Consider the following 17791-nt stretch of genomic DNA (forward strand, 5'->3'; position numbering starts at 1 on the left):
GAGGCTTGGTAGTATTTCAAGGGCAAGCTTTTAGAATTTTTAATGTTTTATTGGCTATTCTTATGTGTTTATTTTTCTCTTGAATTTTAGTATCAGCTGTCTGTCTCTATGAAAAACTTACTCGTATTGAGATTTTTGTTGGGGTTACATTAAATTCATAAATTAATTTAGGGAGAACTAATATCCTTATGATGTTGGGTTGTGTTGAGTTTTCTATCCAAGAACAAGGAATATCTTTCCATTTGTTCAGATCTACTTTTGTGTCTTTCAGGAATGTTTTAAAGTTTTCATTATATTGGTTTTGTACACTTTTTGTTAAATTCTCCATTTTTAAAAAACTTAATATGTTTTTTAGATCTTTATATCAACATTTAGAGCTACATTTTTTTAAATATCTGTATTATTCTCTATAGTATAGATGTACCATAATTTATTTAACCTGGCTCTTATAGATGGGCATTGAAGTTGTTTATAATTTTTACTATTATAAATAGTTACAGCATAAGTATCCTTGTAGAATTCCAGTTATTTCCTTTTGATAAATTCTTTGAAGGAGAATTGCGAAAGGTCCTTTGATATATAAAAGATGTTGAAATATTATTAAAATGCTTTCTGTGTTAATAAAATGTATATGTCCACTAACAGTGTGTGAGCCCTATTCAGTCTGCATTCACCAAAAGAGGACCTTACTGCTCTTTTTTTAATCTTCGCCAATTTGATGGGCAATAAAGAGTATATTTATTTTGCACTTCTTTGCTAACTGATGTGATTTCTTTTTTCTTTGCTAAATGATGAAGTCTATTTTTTATCTGTCCATCCAACCATCCATTCAGCATATTCTTATTGAGCATCCACCTTATGCCATCCTGTAAGTTAGAACTATATTAATGACTGAAAGTCGAACATCTTTTTCTGTTTTTGATCATGTGTATTATTTTGTTTCTTATCTCTTTTTTGATGGCATTTAATAGGCGTTTCTGTCCTCTCACACTAGTTCTCAGAGGACTGAGAATGAGAGACGATGACATTTCCTTATTCTTTTTTGTTGATGAGCCTCTAAAAAGTATTTTTGTGCATGTGTTTGTTTTCATTGCACATTCTATGGTAAATCACTGTGTTAAACTCTTAGTTTTCATGAAGTGAGATAATGCAAGTTGAGTGTACAGACAGGTGTCAAAGAAGTGATAACTACATATTTTTATAAAAATAACTTTTATTATTATTATTTTCCAGGTGAGGCTGCTGTTTGTCAGAAGGAAGCTTTTGTACCATTTGCCTTCAGACACAGTCTATCTGCATATTCTAGAGTTTTATTATTCAAAAAATAAATGTCACTTATTTGGTAAGTCAGTTAACTATACTTATGCATATTTTCTAGAAATATTGTCTATTTACTCTGTTTGCTTGCTTACATATTGTTTCTTCAGTGTCATTTTATTTTGTAACTCGCACATAAAACAAGTTTGAAAGTGGCAATTTCCTGAAAGACTTAGGGTCTTTTGAAGATTTTCTTGCTTCTATTCACTGTCTTTCTTAATTTGGTGTTGTAGAAAGAAGAAGGGCTGATAAAATATTGGAATTAGTTCTCCAAGTTGGATTACTGGCTTTGCTCTATTCAGTCTCTTTCCACTGTAAGAACTGAAAATTAATATTCTTCCTGCCAAGCACTAGCATCCCTATCATTCATATAGGGAGCAGCAAAGATGCAGTCTTACTGTAGGGCTTTGATGAACTGGTTTAGGAAGAATAGATGGTCAGTTAAATCCTCAGTAAAGCATAATAAAGCAGAATGAATAATGCTATCAAAGAACTTGGAAATGAAAAATAATTAGATATCTAGTGAAACTGATTTAATTTTTTAATATTACTCTATAGGTGTTTATTTTCAATTAAAAATTTTTTTTCCAAGAAGACTTAGGAAGTTGATATGACCTGCTGTTTTGTGAGAGGTTTTTCTTACCTACGTCCTCTGATGATCTTTTCAGTTTATTCCAGCTTCTGACTCTCATGTGTAGCCAGTGGCAACTGGGAAGCTGACGTGTAGGGTGAAGGCTTTAGTGATAACAAGAGGGTCAGTCACAGCAACTGTCAGATGATAATTGTACTCGGGTGCTGCTGAAACACATGGCAAAAAATTGGATCGCAACTATAATAAAATGATACTGATGATTTGCAGAATGGTGTTTTAAATGGTTTTGCATAGCAAGGCATAGCGAGAAGTAAATGTTGATGTGGAGAGCTGAGCTTAAAATATGTATTCTCAAGTAGAATCTAAGAAGGAAGAGCCATAGGCACAGAAAAAAGGGGAAAGAAGACTCTTTTTGATTTTTTTTTTGGTAGTCTCTTTGCTTTTGTTAGCATACGAAAGCCGACTTCAGATGTTCCTACATGGGATGTGTGGCTCCTGTAAGTGGAGGCATGGGATTTCATTGTGCCTGGCTCTGAAATGGCCCAGATCTCAGAGCAAACCAAAGCGAGTTTTAATCTTGGTTGTTTAAAATCTCCTTGTACTTGTCTTATTAGAAGTATTATTTTTTTTAAGAAGAAAGTAATTTGCAACTGGCTATAAAGGGGGACATTGTGTCCGGGAAAAAGCTGTACTAATACACTGCACTGTCCCTCAAGAGTACTTCTCAAGTCCCCAAACGCAGTGCTGACAATCTGTGACAGCCTGTGAATTGTTGGACAGCAGTTGGGGAAGGTGGACAGCAGAGTGAGGTGGCTGTGTGTTAAGTTATAGAGGAGATGCGGAGGGGAAGAGATGAGAGAGGAGCAGGCAATTCAGGTTCTGTGGGCAATTCATGTGGAAGCTATTCTCATTGTTAGCTGTGCTGATATGACTATGAAGTAAACAGCTAGCGTGTGTGTGTGTGTGTGTTTTGGTAGGGTAGTAATAGTGTGTTTCACCTTTGTTTTCAAGGTGTTAGTGTTTCATTCTGTCATCAGAACTGTACGGTTAGATGTTATATTGATGAGAGTATGGATTGGATAGATTTAAAAGTTTTTAAGAGGCTAGAAATATCATGTCATGCCAGGAAATGAGTCTATAAAAGTCAGAGTAATGGGGATGCAACTTATCTTTTTCAGGAATTATAACACTGGTTCTTTTTCAGGAATTATCACACTGGTAATAAGGCCAGTTACCGTATCTAGATCCAGAAGACTGGGCTTTTATCTCAGACAAAGCCTTCATCCTGCTATTTATTAGATTTTATGCTTTTGTGCACACACATATACACATACCACCAGGTGGTATTATTTCAGAGACACTTGGCCAACTATAGCCATCTTCATCAGACATCAAGGCCTGAGTTTCTGAATATTATTTGGATTGTGGAGTAGAATTGAATGTGGGGCAAGCTTTGGTTCGGTTCTTTCTCTGATTATGAGAATGGTTATACCAAGTAAATGTGTTTGATTACTCCCCTAGTTATAATGTCTAATTCTGAATATGGGATTAGACTTGGGGCACATTGTTTTGGAGCCTATCCCTCATATTGGTCCTATTTCTGATTTTTGGTTAATGTTACTGCTTGGTCATTGATAGCATTGGATTAAGAAAGTGTGAGAGAGTTGTCAGTCTTAGGATTTGGTGCTGTCTTATTGCCTCTACACTGATGATGCGTATTTAAAAATATGCCGGGGATAAATGAAAGGGCAAGTGGAGTAAGGGGAAGACACTGTGATAGTATCGCTTTTTGGGAATTGTCTGTAAGGTCTAGATTTGACTCTGCTTAGGGTATCGAATGCCTAAACCTAGTGTTGAAGGCCCTCCAGGCTGAAAACAATCTTTCTGGCAGAATAGTCCACTATTTCCCTACATTGAACCTTTGCTTCTAGCTACACTAGTTTTTATAACTGTCTCCAAAATAACACTTTTTGACATAGTGCCTCTTCATATTGTTAAGGCTGTTCTTTCTGCTTGGAATGTCTCCCTTCAGTTCTCTGTCTAAATGCCAGCTTCCAAAGGCCTAGTTCCAATTCCACCTACTTTATGACGTCTTTTTCAACCATTCCAGGCCCTTGGTGATATCTCTCTTCTCTGGGTTTTTATCATTTACTGCTTTTCTCTTTATTTAGCAATTATATACTACCTTAAAACAACTTTAAGAAAAAATTCCTTATTTTCCCAATTAGTTAGAGAAGACTTAAAGGGGAGGCTACATTATTCATGTGGTTCAAACCATGTTATTACTTGTAGGCCTACTTTACATTCTCCACTGCCCCTAGCATAGATCTCAGTACAATATGTGCACCTAACAAATATTTGTTTGACTGTAAGAAAATGCCATTACCTATTGTTAGCTTTTACCAGTCTTTAACATTTATCTTTCTTTTTGTATCATAAGAATAATAGACAGATTAGAATGCAGTTTAAGTACCTGAACCATGTTTGTTCAGGAGATTATTCTTCTTTGAAAGCCTTCTGTAGCACTCTGTATAGGCTTTTTGGTCCTTAAAGGAGCGTTGTGCTAAAGTTATTGTATTCTAAGGTAATTATTTGTTATTCTTGAAACTCTAATTAGTAGACTTTCAGTCTGCACATATGAGAAGCTCTTTTTTTTTTTTGGTGAGGAAGATTAGCCCTGAGCTAACATCTGTTGCCAATCCTCCTCTTTTTGCTGAGGAAGATTGGCCCTGGGCTAGCATCCGTGCCCATCTTCCTCTACTTTATATGTGGGATGCCTGCCACAGCATGATAAGCAGTGCATAGGTCCTGGCCCGGAATCCGAACCTGCGAACCCCGGACCACCAAAGCAGAGTGCGCAAACTTAACCACTATGCCACTAGGCCCGAGAAGCTCTTATTTATTAATTATCTAATACTTTCTTTGCCTGCTTTGAAGTGAAACTTGCTTCTTTTTCTTCCTTGGTTTCTTACGAGCCACATTGGGCCTTCACAGTTGCTAGCATAGCTACAAAGAGGGAAATGAGATAGATAGAGAGTTGTAACTATATCTCTTAACACACAGACTCCACCTCCTTTACAGTTGTTCTTTCTCTTTTGTTGCTATTGCACTTTGGTGTTTTTTGTTTTTAAACTATTCTCTGTTATGTTTTATTTTACGCCATTTTTTATAAGGCGTGTATTCTACTCAACTGTAGTAGTTAAGTGCAGGAACTTTGAAATCCTAACCAACACTTGGAATCTGTGTGATCTTAAGTAAGTTTCAGATTTCTCATCTGTAAAGATGATAATAGCTACCTCTTAGTATGTAGTTGGGATCAAATGAGGTAATATGTATAAGACACTTAACACAGACTAGGCCTAGTGGCCTCTATTTTCAAAATTTACTCAGTGCTTTATTAGCTTTAGTCTATGAATCCTAAAGGGTAAAAAAGATGAAGTTTAATGCATATCAAGTTTGAGGCTTTGCCCCAAAGCCTTATCCATTTCAACTTTTTTATTGTCAACTATGGGATATCACTGTAAGTCAGGATAGACCCAGGAGAGGGACTAATTTCAAAGAAGTCTGGAAACATAAACCAACCTCCAGATGTGTAGTGAGGGAAAGAAGTTTTAGGAGGCAGTTTTTTCCTTCTTGCTCTCCCCCTTACCACCAGGTATATATGCAGAGTAGGACACAGACTTTTCTCTCTACCTTTCTGTTACATATTATATTGCTATTGTTCAGTTATATTAAAGCTTTGATCTGACTGTCTTTTGAGGTGATCAATAATAGGTGCTAATGTTAAACTTGGAAGAGTTAAGTTGGTGAACCATGGGGTTACCATATCAGTGGAGTGTGAAAGAGACTAAGCTACGGACTGTTTCCCAATCTATAAAGCGTGAAATCAGTTGGTGCCGATGCATGGCGACTATAGCTAGTGGAGTGTAAAATAAGTTAGAGGCATGAATTGTGTCATGTTGGGAGAAAAACATTTTCGAGCCATAGTTAATGTATTTTGGTGGCCCCATGATCCTAGCAGAATCATGTATTTTGCATCTTTCATTGTCTTGATGCTCAGATTTTTCGTGAAATGTTTCTTCTAGTTCTGTAATCTGTATTCTGTGTCCAACTGCATACAGAGGCAAAGGCTGTAAATGTCCAAGGCAGACTAATATTAAAATACTGTAACTATTGTGTTCTGTTTAAGATTAAATCTGAAAATAACATCTGCAGTAGGTATTTGATGTACAAGTTTCTTCTGTTTTTAGACTCATATTTGAAAGTGCACTCTACATTCTGCTTTGAAGCTTCCTCCAGTCTAAGAACTGTGATATTAATTTCACTGGTCATTATTCCCATGTTCACGTATGCCTCTGGAGAAAAAGAAATATGCAGAGAGGGATAATGTTTTCAAATGGTTGCGGGAGTTGGTGGGAAGAAGTATGAGATTATTCTTATGGGAAATAGAAGAGAGGGAGTTCCTCTCCTGACACCTGGTGAGGTTCTTCACCATATGGCTTTGAGGGTGAGGCAAGGTGAATGAGGAAGTTTCAGAGACAATAGTGAATTATTCTTGTCAGCACTTTTAAGTCTGGAAGGTTATTGGGAATAGACATGCTATGAAAGCGTTAAAGTTCTTTCATTCTTATCCTAGTTGGTTTTCTTATTTTACTGTCGTAGTCTTTGAACTCTCTTTGGTTACCTTGCATTTATACAGATTCTAAGCAAATTGTGAATATTTATGAAATTAATACATTATTGTGAGAGACCATCCTGCTGAATATCAGGCTGTCTAGTGTAGTAGTTAAATGCAGGGACTTTGAAATCCTAACCAACACTTAGAAGCTGTGTGATCTTGAGTTACTTAAGCTTCAGATTTCTCATCTGTAAAATTGGGATAATAACAGCTACCTCATAGTGTAGTTGGAATCAAATGAGATAATATATATAAAACATTTAGCACAGTCCCTGTCACATTGTAAGCACTCATTAAATGCAGGCTGGTTATTTTTTCCTCTTTCTCTTCCTCTGCTACTACTATTGGTACTACTCTACCACTACTTCAGTTTTGCTTGTGGGGCCTAAACCTTAATGAAACAGAAAATATAATTAGACATGGTTCACAGCAGCAGGTTTTGAAAAGTATGTCCTTGTTCTCTTAGGCATTGCTTAATAGATCTTTCTTAACCAAATAGAAACTCTATAAAAAGACTTTTTTTAATGAAAGGAAGGGATCTTTGTGTTGGCTTTAGATAACCTTGCAAATGAGTATAAAAAATTGATTATTCTATAACATATTTGGTTAATGAAAATAAAACAACCTTTCTATGAACTTAGGGAGCATATAGGAATAAAATAAGAGTTCAGATAATTGTCATTCCTTATTATTCACCTAACATAAGCTATTTGTTCTGAGGAAGTGCCTTTTTTGGAATTCTTTTTTTTTTTTTTTTTTTTTTGGTGAGGAAGATCAGCCCTGTGCTAACATCTGTGCTAATCCTCTTCCTTTTGCTGAGGAAGACCGGCTCTCAGCTAACATCTATTGCCAATCCTCCTCCTTTTTTTTCCACAAAGCCCCAGTAGATAGTTGTGTGTCATAGTTGCACATCCTTCTAGTTGCTGTATGTGGGACGCGGCCTCATCATGGCTGGAGAAGTGGTGTGTCGGTGCGTGCCCGGGATCCGAACCCAGGCCGCCAGTAGCGGAGTGCGCACACTTAACTGCTAAGCCACGGGGCCGGCCCCTTTTTTGGAATTCTTAGGAGAAGTGTTTTGTCTGCTGCTAAGAGTAGTTGTGGTAGAGTTCTTGTTCAGTGTATGAGGCACATGTTTGTGGGAAGGGGATGGAAAAGTCATCCTGATCATTTATACTAATGGAGGTGAGCATTAGTGTTGATAATATATTTGGTTTTGATGTGGATTGTGTGATTATTTTTGCAGGACCATTAACTTCCTGATTAAACTTTGCTCAGCTAGCATATCCCGAGTATACAGTAGTTGTCTCTTATCCCCGGGGAATATGTTCCAAGACCCCCAGTGGATGCCTGAAACCACAGATAGTACCAAACCTTGTATATAATATGTTTTTTCCTATACATACATACCTATGATAAAACTTAATTTCTAAATTAGGCACAATAAGAGATTAATGGCCCTTTGGGGCCATTATTAAGTAAAAATAAAGGGTGTCTTGAATACAAGCACTGTGATACTGTGACAGTTGATCTGATAACCGAGTGGGCTACTAAGTGACTAATGGGCAGATAGCGAATACAGCGTGGATATGCTGGACAAAGGGATGATTCATGTCCTGGGTGGGAGAGAGTGGGTCTGCACGAGATTTCATCACGCTACTCAAAGTGGCTGCGGTTTAAAACTTATGAATTGTTTATTTCTGGAATATTCCATCTAACGCTTTTGGAATGCTCTATTGGCCATGGGTAACTAAAACTGTGGAAAGCAAAACCACATATAAAGGGGGAGTACTGTATACTGGGTGGAAAACTGGTTAAGGCAGCCGTGATGGTAATAAAACTACTAGTTTGGTAGGAGATCTGGGTTCCGGTCTCAGTTCCCACTCAAATAGCTGTAAGTCTTAGATAAATTTCTTAGCCAGTTTCCTCATCTTTAAAATGAGGAAGTTACACGACATGATTTTCAACTATAAGGTTATAGGGATCTATATGGAGGCATCTTGGCAATCAGGAACTGCAGCAGTGACACATTTTGGCCACCAGAGGGTGAAGTCCAATCAGTCAACTTGTGCTCTGTATTTGACGAGAATGTGATGTCCTTGGAAATGAAGAGGACACATTGCTCTCCATTTAGTTTAAGTTATGGAGCCTTTAGCTCTTCTGATTCTACTTGCATTAAATAGCTTCCTGCATTTTTCTTTTAAACCTTGTAGATAGGACTGGGACAAATACATTAAGAAGGGAGAAGAGAAGAGTAGAGGCTTCTGGTTATCAGGGATTCATCTAATTTTGTTCTCTGAGATAGTGAGTGGCTCTCAGATGACCAATGGGCAACTTTGGTGGGAAGTACAATAGTCTAGGTGACCAAATTTAATTATTTGTGCCACCTTTCTCCCCTAAAACACACAGGCACACACACAAATGGCACTCAACTCTCATTACCCCCACTCCCACTGAATCCCAAGGAAGAAAACAGAACGTCTGAGAAATATAATAAAATGAACACAGCACTTGTCATTGAAATCCAGGTTCCAGTCTTGCTTTGCTACTTTTATACTACTTAATATATATCTAATCATGGACATTACAACCTCAGATCATTGGTTTAAAAATTCGGATGCTGAATTCTGACCTATATAATGCCTTTCAATAATGTAATTCTGAGATTTTGTAAACATTTTTTAATGTTTATGTGAAGGGCAGTGCTATTCTTTATGACATAATTAAGTAGTATCTTGTAAAAATAGTACATGATTTCTTTTTTTGCTAGGAACAGAGCTGTAGGTGTTGTTAACACGTAAATAGTAAAGTATTCAAGTAAACTACTATTACAGCAAGAAGAACGACAATTGCCGCTCTGCTGAGACATTTTTCTAACCCCACAAACAAATTCTCTGTGAACATAGGCTCAGGTTGGCAGCAAGTCAGTCAAGAGGGGCAGGACTAGGAACCAAGCCAAGCTGATTTGGGGTATAGTTGATAGTGAAGCATTTAGAGGAATCATTTGGGGATACGTGAGCTTAGAAAAAGAGGGCATGTGGGTTCTGGGAATCTGTATCACAAAGCTGGAGTCAGAGTCCAATGAGTGGAAATAACTTTGATACAGAGTCCAGTTATACGGGTTTGAGTTGCTGTCTGAGAGCACAGGATAACGTGGAAAGAACAAAGAAGGCATGGAGTCTAATAGACAAGCTGAGATGAGTGTCTAGAAGGTGACAGAGCAAATGGATGCAGAGGTGTGCTTGTGAAAACAGGCAAGGATTAGTATTTATGATTTGTTGTGTACACCAGAGAGTAGAAGCCAGCCAGGCAGACTAGATAGAAACAGCATTTTAGTATTACGTGCAAAAGACAAAAATTTAATCTTTCCTGGTCTTAATCACCCTCCCTGATGTTGGTAGGTAAGATCTACTTGGTATATCTAAGGCTCCACATGTTTGAGGCTAGTGATTATATCACTGACAGACTCTATGTGGTTTGTATGGTTCTAATAGCTTCACACTCCACTGGATACACATATTCACAGATCTGCTCACTACTACTGCAGAATTCATTTCACAGAACTGGCTAGTAGAAATTTGGCAGGCAAGCTAGTTTTTCAAGTGCTCCTAGGAATGGAGCCCAGCTGTTCCCTTTGGGCTTTGAGCTGTTGGAATTCATTGGGTTAGCAGCTAGAAAGAATAGAACTGTAACGTTTTCAGCCCAGTTCGTGACAGCAAAGCACAGGTGTTAGAATTTCTGTTCTAGAGGTTTACACTGCAAGTAACTTAACCTGATTGTGTGTCTTAATATTACTGGGCTTCTGACTGCTGAAATATGGCTTGGATCGATGGTGGTTTGGAGAAAGTAGAAACAGAGCTATCCATCATTCAGAGGCTCTGTAGAAGCTGCCTGATAATGCTGCTTTCACCAAGCAGCCATCTGTCCATCCATCCATCAGTAGAATGAAATGAGATTTAGCGGAACAGGCAGCCGTAACTCTGAGACACTTTCTAACCAACTATTGCAGCCTTGGCCTGAGTCTGACCACAAAGCACAGCACTGGGGTTTGGTGGGATGTAGTGGCAAGTGCGCTCTCATTCCCGTCACTGCAGCCTAGCGTGTGTTCACTATGAGGCCAGAGCACAGCCATACGTCTCATACAAAATTTGACTAAACTTGGAGTGATGAGCAAACAGTAATTCTATTTCAGCTCCATACTGTTTCACAAGTTGAGCAGACCCTTTTTATGGACAGTTTTTTGTTTGACTTGGAGAAGAAATAGAATTAAGAGCTGATTTCGTTTTGCTGGAATCCCACCACACAGTTTAGCCTTTATCTCGTATCTTATATTGGCAGACTGTTTTATAAATGCTAATGAATCAGGAAGACTACCTTTTTCTAAATTGAAAACACTGTGAATACTTCTGGCAATTCCCAGTTCATCATGGTAATGAGGGATGAGGCTAAATTAAATTCAAGGATAATTCAGTGATTTTGTTTTATGTGAATTCTTCTTTTTCTTCTTAATTTGAAACTTTTGCCTAGGTTGTTAGGTAGCAGAAATTGAATTTTCTTTCTCTCATTTCTCTCTATATTAGTAGTGCCAGTAGGAGGGAAAATGGGTAAAAGATTAGAAGTAAGAAGCTGGATTACCCCTAAAATGGATAATCAGGCTCTGAGTAGTTGAATGTTAACTGTTATCTTCCTTGTTCCCCTGCTTTCCAGGGCACTGAGCCTTCTGAGAGCTTCTTGGTCAGTAAAGCTCTGTGCTCATGTTGCCTGTCCTGGTACCTTGCCTCCCATGGCCAGCTTCCTTGACTATTTTCTTACAGTGGTCACTTCGGACCTCAGCTCCTGCTCTTTGTTCTGAAACCTTGCTTTTCATTTCAGATTGGGGGAGGGGTCGAGGGAGCCTAATGTACCGGAGATGCCTCGGAAATGAGAGCCTTGGATGAATTCCTGGGCCTATTGATCCACCGGCAGTTTATGCATCCTGACATTCATAATCTCAGTAGGCTGCTGATGTTCCTGATTAATGGGCCCGGGGGCTGTCCATCCGTCACTTCACATTAATTACTGAAGAGGTGTTTTTCCAGTGATTTACCTGACACCGGGCTGTGATAAATACCCCTAAGCAGAGTGGGCAGTGATTAATCACAGGGCCACACCTCTCCCCCCACTTTCCCTTCCCCCTAACCACAGGCCAGCACTGGGACCTGACCAGAGAGTGCCCCCTCCCCATAAGCTATCTATCTCCATAATTGCTTGTGGATGCATATTTATTGGGGCATGGGACCTGGCAGACAGCATTCTAGAATTTGTGCCAAAGATGATGAAAAATAAATCTTCCCAGTAGGAAGAGTAACTAGTATGTTTTTATATGGGGCAGAGAAGTATATGTGAGCTGCCTTTATGTTACTTTTAAGAAATCTGATAGAAATATTGCCTACCTACTATGCATGTACTCAACACTATAATAGTTGCTCTGCAAGCTTTAAAGAGGGCGGAAAGCACAGTTTTTGTCTTTGTGATATTTTTAGTGTATTCAGGGAGAATCTGTGAAGAAATATGAGAAATTAGAACATTTTAAGACACTAATATAGTCTTGGGAGGATTGGGATAGAACTCCAGGGTTCCATTTCCTACTTTGTGGCCTTAGAAAATGAAGTTTAGTTAAATATTTAAATATTTGAGTGCTTTCCATGTGTCAGACACTGTATTCAACTCTGGAAATATGAAGATGCATGTGACACAGTAGCAGATCTCAGGGAGCAAAGTCTCGTCCCCTGGCTTTAGTTTCTCAAGCTATAAAATAAGCTTTTCCAGGAAGTTAAGTATTTTAAATTATTTTAAAATTAATTTAAAATTTAAAGTGATTTAAAATAAATTTTAAATTAACTTCTACATTAATTTTTTTCTCTGAATATTTATTTGATACCTGTTGTGTTCCTGGGTATACAAGAAGCATGTAAAAAACAGTATCTGTCCTCAAGAAACTATTATAGGGTATGAGATGACATTCATAATTGAAACGTTTAAACAAGAATATAAGGTAGTATATAGTGACAAATGAATACCATAGAAAATGAATGCATATGAATTCACAGAAAGGTGAAATCGATGTGTTTTCAAATAAAGATTTGAGATAAGCCTTTTGAATGAATAGTGACTAGGAGTGTTTAAACTGAGATGATTCAAGGAGGGCATTTCGGAATTTGGAACCAACAGACCATGAGGCCACCTGGTGCCTAATGGAGGATTTGTGTCTGAGAGTGTTAGAAATATGATTGGAACAGTAGATTGACACCAAATCATGGAGAACCCTGAATGTCAGGTAAGTTTAGTTTATTTCTTGTAGGCTCTGGTGAGTCACTAAGGTTTTTGAGGAAGGAATTATGAAAAAAGGTGTGCTTCAGAAAAAATTACTGTATATTGATAGGCCTAATGTCATTTGGAATTGCCAGAGTATCTTAGAATACTCTCAGTGCCCTCTTTTCAAATGTTGTTCAGGATAAAACTATCTAGATTAAAAATATAGTTTTATATATCTCCCTGAGTACAATGGTATATTTTAAAGCCAAGAATCAGAAATTAAAGAGTCAGTGCTGTCAGCTAAATTTTGGTAGGAATTTCCAGAGGATGAGATTTTCTTTTTTCATTTAAAAATTAAGTTATAATTTACATGCAATAAAATTCACCTTTCTTAGAGTACATTCTGCATATTTTTGACAAAAGCATACAGTCACGTAACTCCTACATAGGTAAGATATAGAACAGTTCTGGGGCTGGCCTGGTGGTGCAGTGGTTAAGTTCGCACCTTCTGCTTCAGCGGCCCGGACTTCTCCGGTTTGGATCCTGGGCGCGGACGTACTCACTGGTCATCAAGCCATGCAGAGGCGGTGTCCCGCATAGAAGAGCTACAAACTCTACAACTATGAGACACAACTATGTACTGGGGCTTTGGGGAGAAAAAAGAAAAAAAAAGAGGAAGATGGGCAACAGATGTTAGCACAGGGCCAATCTTCCTCAAAAAAAAAAAAAAAGAAAAAAGAGAGAGACAGAACAGTTCCATCAATCCAAAAAGTTTCCCTGTGCCCCTTTGTAGTCAACCGCTTACCTGAACCTGAGTTTCTGGCAACTACTAATATGTTTTCTGTTTCTGAAGTTTTGCCTTTTCCAGAGTGTTGTATAAATGGAATCGTATTTCCCTAATGATAAGTGATGTTGAGCATTTTTTGTCTTTATATCTTTTTTGGTGAAGTATTGTTCAAATTGTTTTTGTTTTTGGATATTGCATTTTGAGAGTTCATTTTATATTCTGAATAAAACTTATTTATCAGGTATGTGATTTGAAAATATTTCCTCTCATTCCATGGTTTGTTTTTCCTTTCTGTGAACAATGTCTTTGAAGAGCAGAAGGTCTTTATTTTGCTGAAGTCCAGTTTATTTGATTTAAAATTTTTAAAAAAATTTTATGGATCATGCATTTGGTGTTGTATTTAAGAAATTTTTGCCTAACCCGAAGTCACAAAGATTTTCTCCTGTATTTTCTTCTAGTAGTGTTATAGTTTTTAGGTTTTATATTTAGGTCTGTGATTCATTTTGAGTTAGTTTTTGTGTATGGTGTGAGGTATGGATAGAAGTTATCTTTTCGTCGTTCTCACATATGGATTCATAATTGTTTCAGCACCATTTATTGGAAAGAATATCCTTTTTCCATCGAAATTTCCTTTGTACTTTTGTTGAAAATCAGTTAATCATATATGCGTGGGTCTATTTCTGGACCCTTTTTTTCCATTCCATTGATCTATATATCTATTCTTTCTTCAGTACCACACTGATTTGATTACTTTACAATAAGTTTGAAATCAGGTGGTGTGAGTTCTCCAACTGTGTTCTTCTTTTTCAAAATTGTTTTGGCTATTCTAGTTTCTTTGCCTCTCTGGATCCGTTTTAGAGTCAGCTTGTTAATTTCTATAAAAGTCCTTCTGGGATTCTGATTGAAATCTAAAGATAATTTTGGGGAGAATTGACATCTTAATATTGAGTCTTCCCATTCATGATCTTTATTTAGATCTTCTTTGATTTCTTTTATCAGTGTCTTATAGTTTTCAACATAAATTCCACACATATTTTGTTAGATGTATACCTAAGTATTTCATGTTTTTGAGTGCTATTGTAAATTATACTCTTTAAATTTTCAGTTTTTATTTGTTTATTGATATAGAACTGCTTGTATCCTGTTACCTTGCTAAACTCACTTATTAGTTCTAGTAGCTTCATTGTAAATTCTGTGGGATTTTCTATGTAGAAGGTTATATCAACCCCGAATAGCTAAAGGAATCCTGAGAAAAAAGAACAAAGCTGGAGGTATCACACTCCCTGATTTCAGAATATACTACAAAGCTATAGTAACCAAAACAGCATGGTACTGGCACAAAAACAGACACACAGATTAATGGAATAGAATTGAAAGCCCAGAAATAAACCCACACATCTATGGACAGCTAATCTTTGACAAAGGAGCCTAGAACATACAATGGAGAAAAGAAAGTCTCTTCAACAAATGGTGTTGGGAAAACTGGAGAGCCACATGCAAAAAAATGAAAATAGACCCTTACCTTACACCATACACAAAAATTAACTCCAAGTGGATTAAAGACTTGAATGTAAGACCTGAAACTATGAAACTTATAGAAGAAAACATAGGCAGTACTCTCTTCGACATCAGTCTTAGCAACATATTTTCAAGCACCATGTCAGACCGGGCAAGAGAAACAATAGAAAAAATAAACAAATGGGACTACATCAAACTAAAAAGCTTCTGCACAGCAAAGGAAACCATCAACAAAACGAAAAGACAACCTAACAATTGGGAGAAGATATTTGCAAACCATACAGCTGATAAGGGGTTAATCTGCAAAATATATAAAGAAGTGATGCATCTCAACAACAAAAAAACTAACAACCCAATTAAAAAATGGGCAAAAGACCTGAATAGACATTTCTCCAAAGAAGATATACAGATGGCCAACAGACACATGAAAAGATGTTCAAAATCACTAACTATCAGGGAAATGCAAATCAAAACTACAATGAGATATCACCTCACGCCCACCAGAATGGCTATAATTAACAAGACAGGAAACAACATGTGTTGGAGAGGATGTGGAGAGAAGGGAACTCTCATACACTGCTGGTGGGAGTGCAAACTGGTGCAGCCACTATGGAAAACAGTATGGAGATTCCTCAAAAAATCAAGGATAGAACTACCATATGATCCAGCTATTCCACTGCTGGGTATTTATCCAAAGAACTTGAAAACACCAATGCGTAAAGATACATGCACCCCTGTGTTCATTGCAGCGTTATTCACAATAACCAAGACTTGGAAGCAACCTAAGTGCCCATCAAAGGATGAATGGATAAAGACGCTGTGGTATATATACACAATGGAATACTACTCAGCCATAAGAAACGATGAAGTCCAGCCATTTGTGACAACATGGATGGACATTGAGGGTATAATGCAAAGTGAAATAAGTCAGAGGGAGAAGGTCAAATACCATATGATTTCCTTCAGTAAGTAGTAGATAACAACAACAACAAACCAACACATAGAGACAGAGATTGGATTGGTGGTTACCAGAGGGGAAGGGGGGAGGGAGGAGGGCAAAAGGGATAATTCAGCACATGTGTGTGGTGATGGGTTGTAATTAGTATTTGGGTGGTGAACATGATGTAATCTATGCAGAAATAGAAGTATAATGATGTACACCTGAAATTTATACAATGTTATAAACCAATGTTAGTGCAATAAACAAAAAATTTAAAAAAAGTTATATCTGCAAATCAAGACAGTTTCTTTCTTTCCAACCTGGATGTCTTTTATGTATGTAAAATATACATATATATTTTGCCTTATTGCATTGGCAAGAGCCTTCATTTCAGTGTTGAATAGAAGTAGTGACAGTGATCATCCTTGCGTTATATTTGATCTTGGGGGAAAGCATTTGGGTTTTCACCATCAAGTGTGATGCAGCCTGTAGGTTTTTATTACTTTGCTTCATTTTTATTTTGGGGTTTTTTTTTTGTAGATACTTTTTATCAAGATGAGAAAGTTCCCTTTTATTCCTAGCTTGCTGTGAGTTTTTATTATGCCTGGATGTTGAATTTTCTCAAATACTTTTTGTGCATCTATTGAGATAATCATGTATTCTGTCTTCTTTAGTCTTTTGCTATGGTGGATTACATTTTGTTTGTCTAAAAGAATTTTTATTTCTCCTTCAGTTTTGAAAGATACTCTTGTGGGGTATAGAATTCTGGGTTGACAGTTTTTTCTTTCAGCACTTTAATGATGTCTGGCTTTCATATTTTCTGAAATTTCTTATCCTGTTTCTCTGTGTATATCTTTTTTTACTGAGGTTGCCTTTAAGATTTTCTCTTTATCTTTAATTCTTTTTTCCCTGCAGTTGGAATATGATGTGTTTAGGTGTGGGTTTTTGTTGTCATTGTTTTTTTTGATACTGCTTGCTGTTCTGAGCTTCTTGGATCTGTGGTTTGATATACTTTATTAATTTTGGGAAACTTCTTGGTCATTATCTCTTCAAATAATGCTTCTGTCTCATTTTCTCTCTTCTCTTTTTTTAGGATTCCAAGTACATGTATGTTAGACTATTTGATATTGTCCCGTAGCACCTGGATGCTCCCTTCTGTTTTTTTTCATTCTCTTTTATGTTTCACTTTGAGTAATTTCTATTGCTGTGTCTTTACTGACTCTTCATGGCTGTGTTGAGTCTACTGATAAGGTCATTGAAGGCTTTCATCTTGGTTACTCTGGTTTTAGTTCTGGCTTTTTCATTTGATTCTTTTTTGTCGTTTCCACCTCTCTGCTTAAATTACCCATCTGCTTATGCATGTTGTCCACATTTTCCATTAGTGCTTTTAACACATTAATTGTAATTATTTTAAATTCCAGGATGACAGTTCCAACATTAGGGTCATATCTTAGTCTGGTTCTGTTGATTACTTTGTCTCTTGACAATGCAGGCATTTTCTTGTTTGTTTTTTCTTTACTCCTTTTTATGTCTTTTGGTTGAAATCTGGACTTTTGTGTAGAGAGTAAGGTAAAAAGTATTTATGCCTAGAAATGAGCATGCTTTATCTTTTGCTAAGACTTGTGTGTGTGTGTGTTGAGAGGAGAAGGGATTTGAGCCAGAGCAGTC

General features: G+C 37.1%; 1 protein-coding gene across 6 annotated transcripts in view; it reads left to right on the forward strand.

Annotated features, from left to right (window-relative positions):
• R3HCC1L (R3H domain and coiled-coil containing 1 like) overlaps positions 1-17791 on the forward strand; it is a 94839-nt gene that overhangs the window by 21946 nt on the left and 55102 nt on the right. For 4 of the 6 annotated variants that reach the window (XM_087432400.1, XM_087432398.1, XM_087432399.1 and 1 more), the window contains exon 2: positions 1234-1342. The exons of the other annotated variants lie outside the window; for them this stretch is intronic. The gene's annotated coding sequence lies outside the window, so the exon portion shown is untranslated. The remainder of the gene's footprint in view (positions 1-1233; positions 1343-17791) is intronic. 6 annotated transcript variants of the gene reach the window in all.

The sequence above is a fragment of the Ceratotherium simum genome, chromosome 6 (assembly GCF_057802395.1).
Source record: "Ceratotherium simum simum isolate JZ-2026a chromosome 6, ASM5780239v1, whole genome shotgun sequence".
Classification (NCBI taxonomy): domain Eukaryota; kingdom Metazoa; phylum Chordata; class Mammalia; order Perissodactyla; family Rhinocerotidae; genus Ceratotherium; species Ceratotherium simum.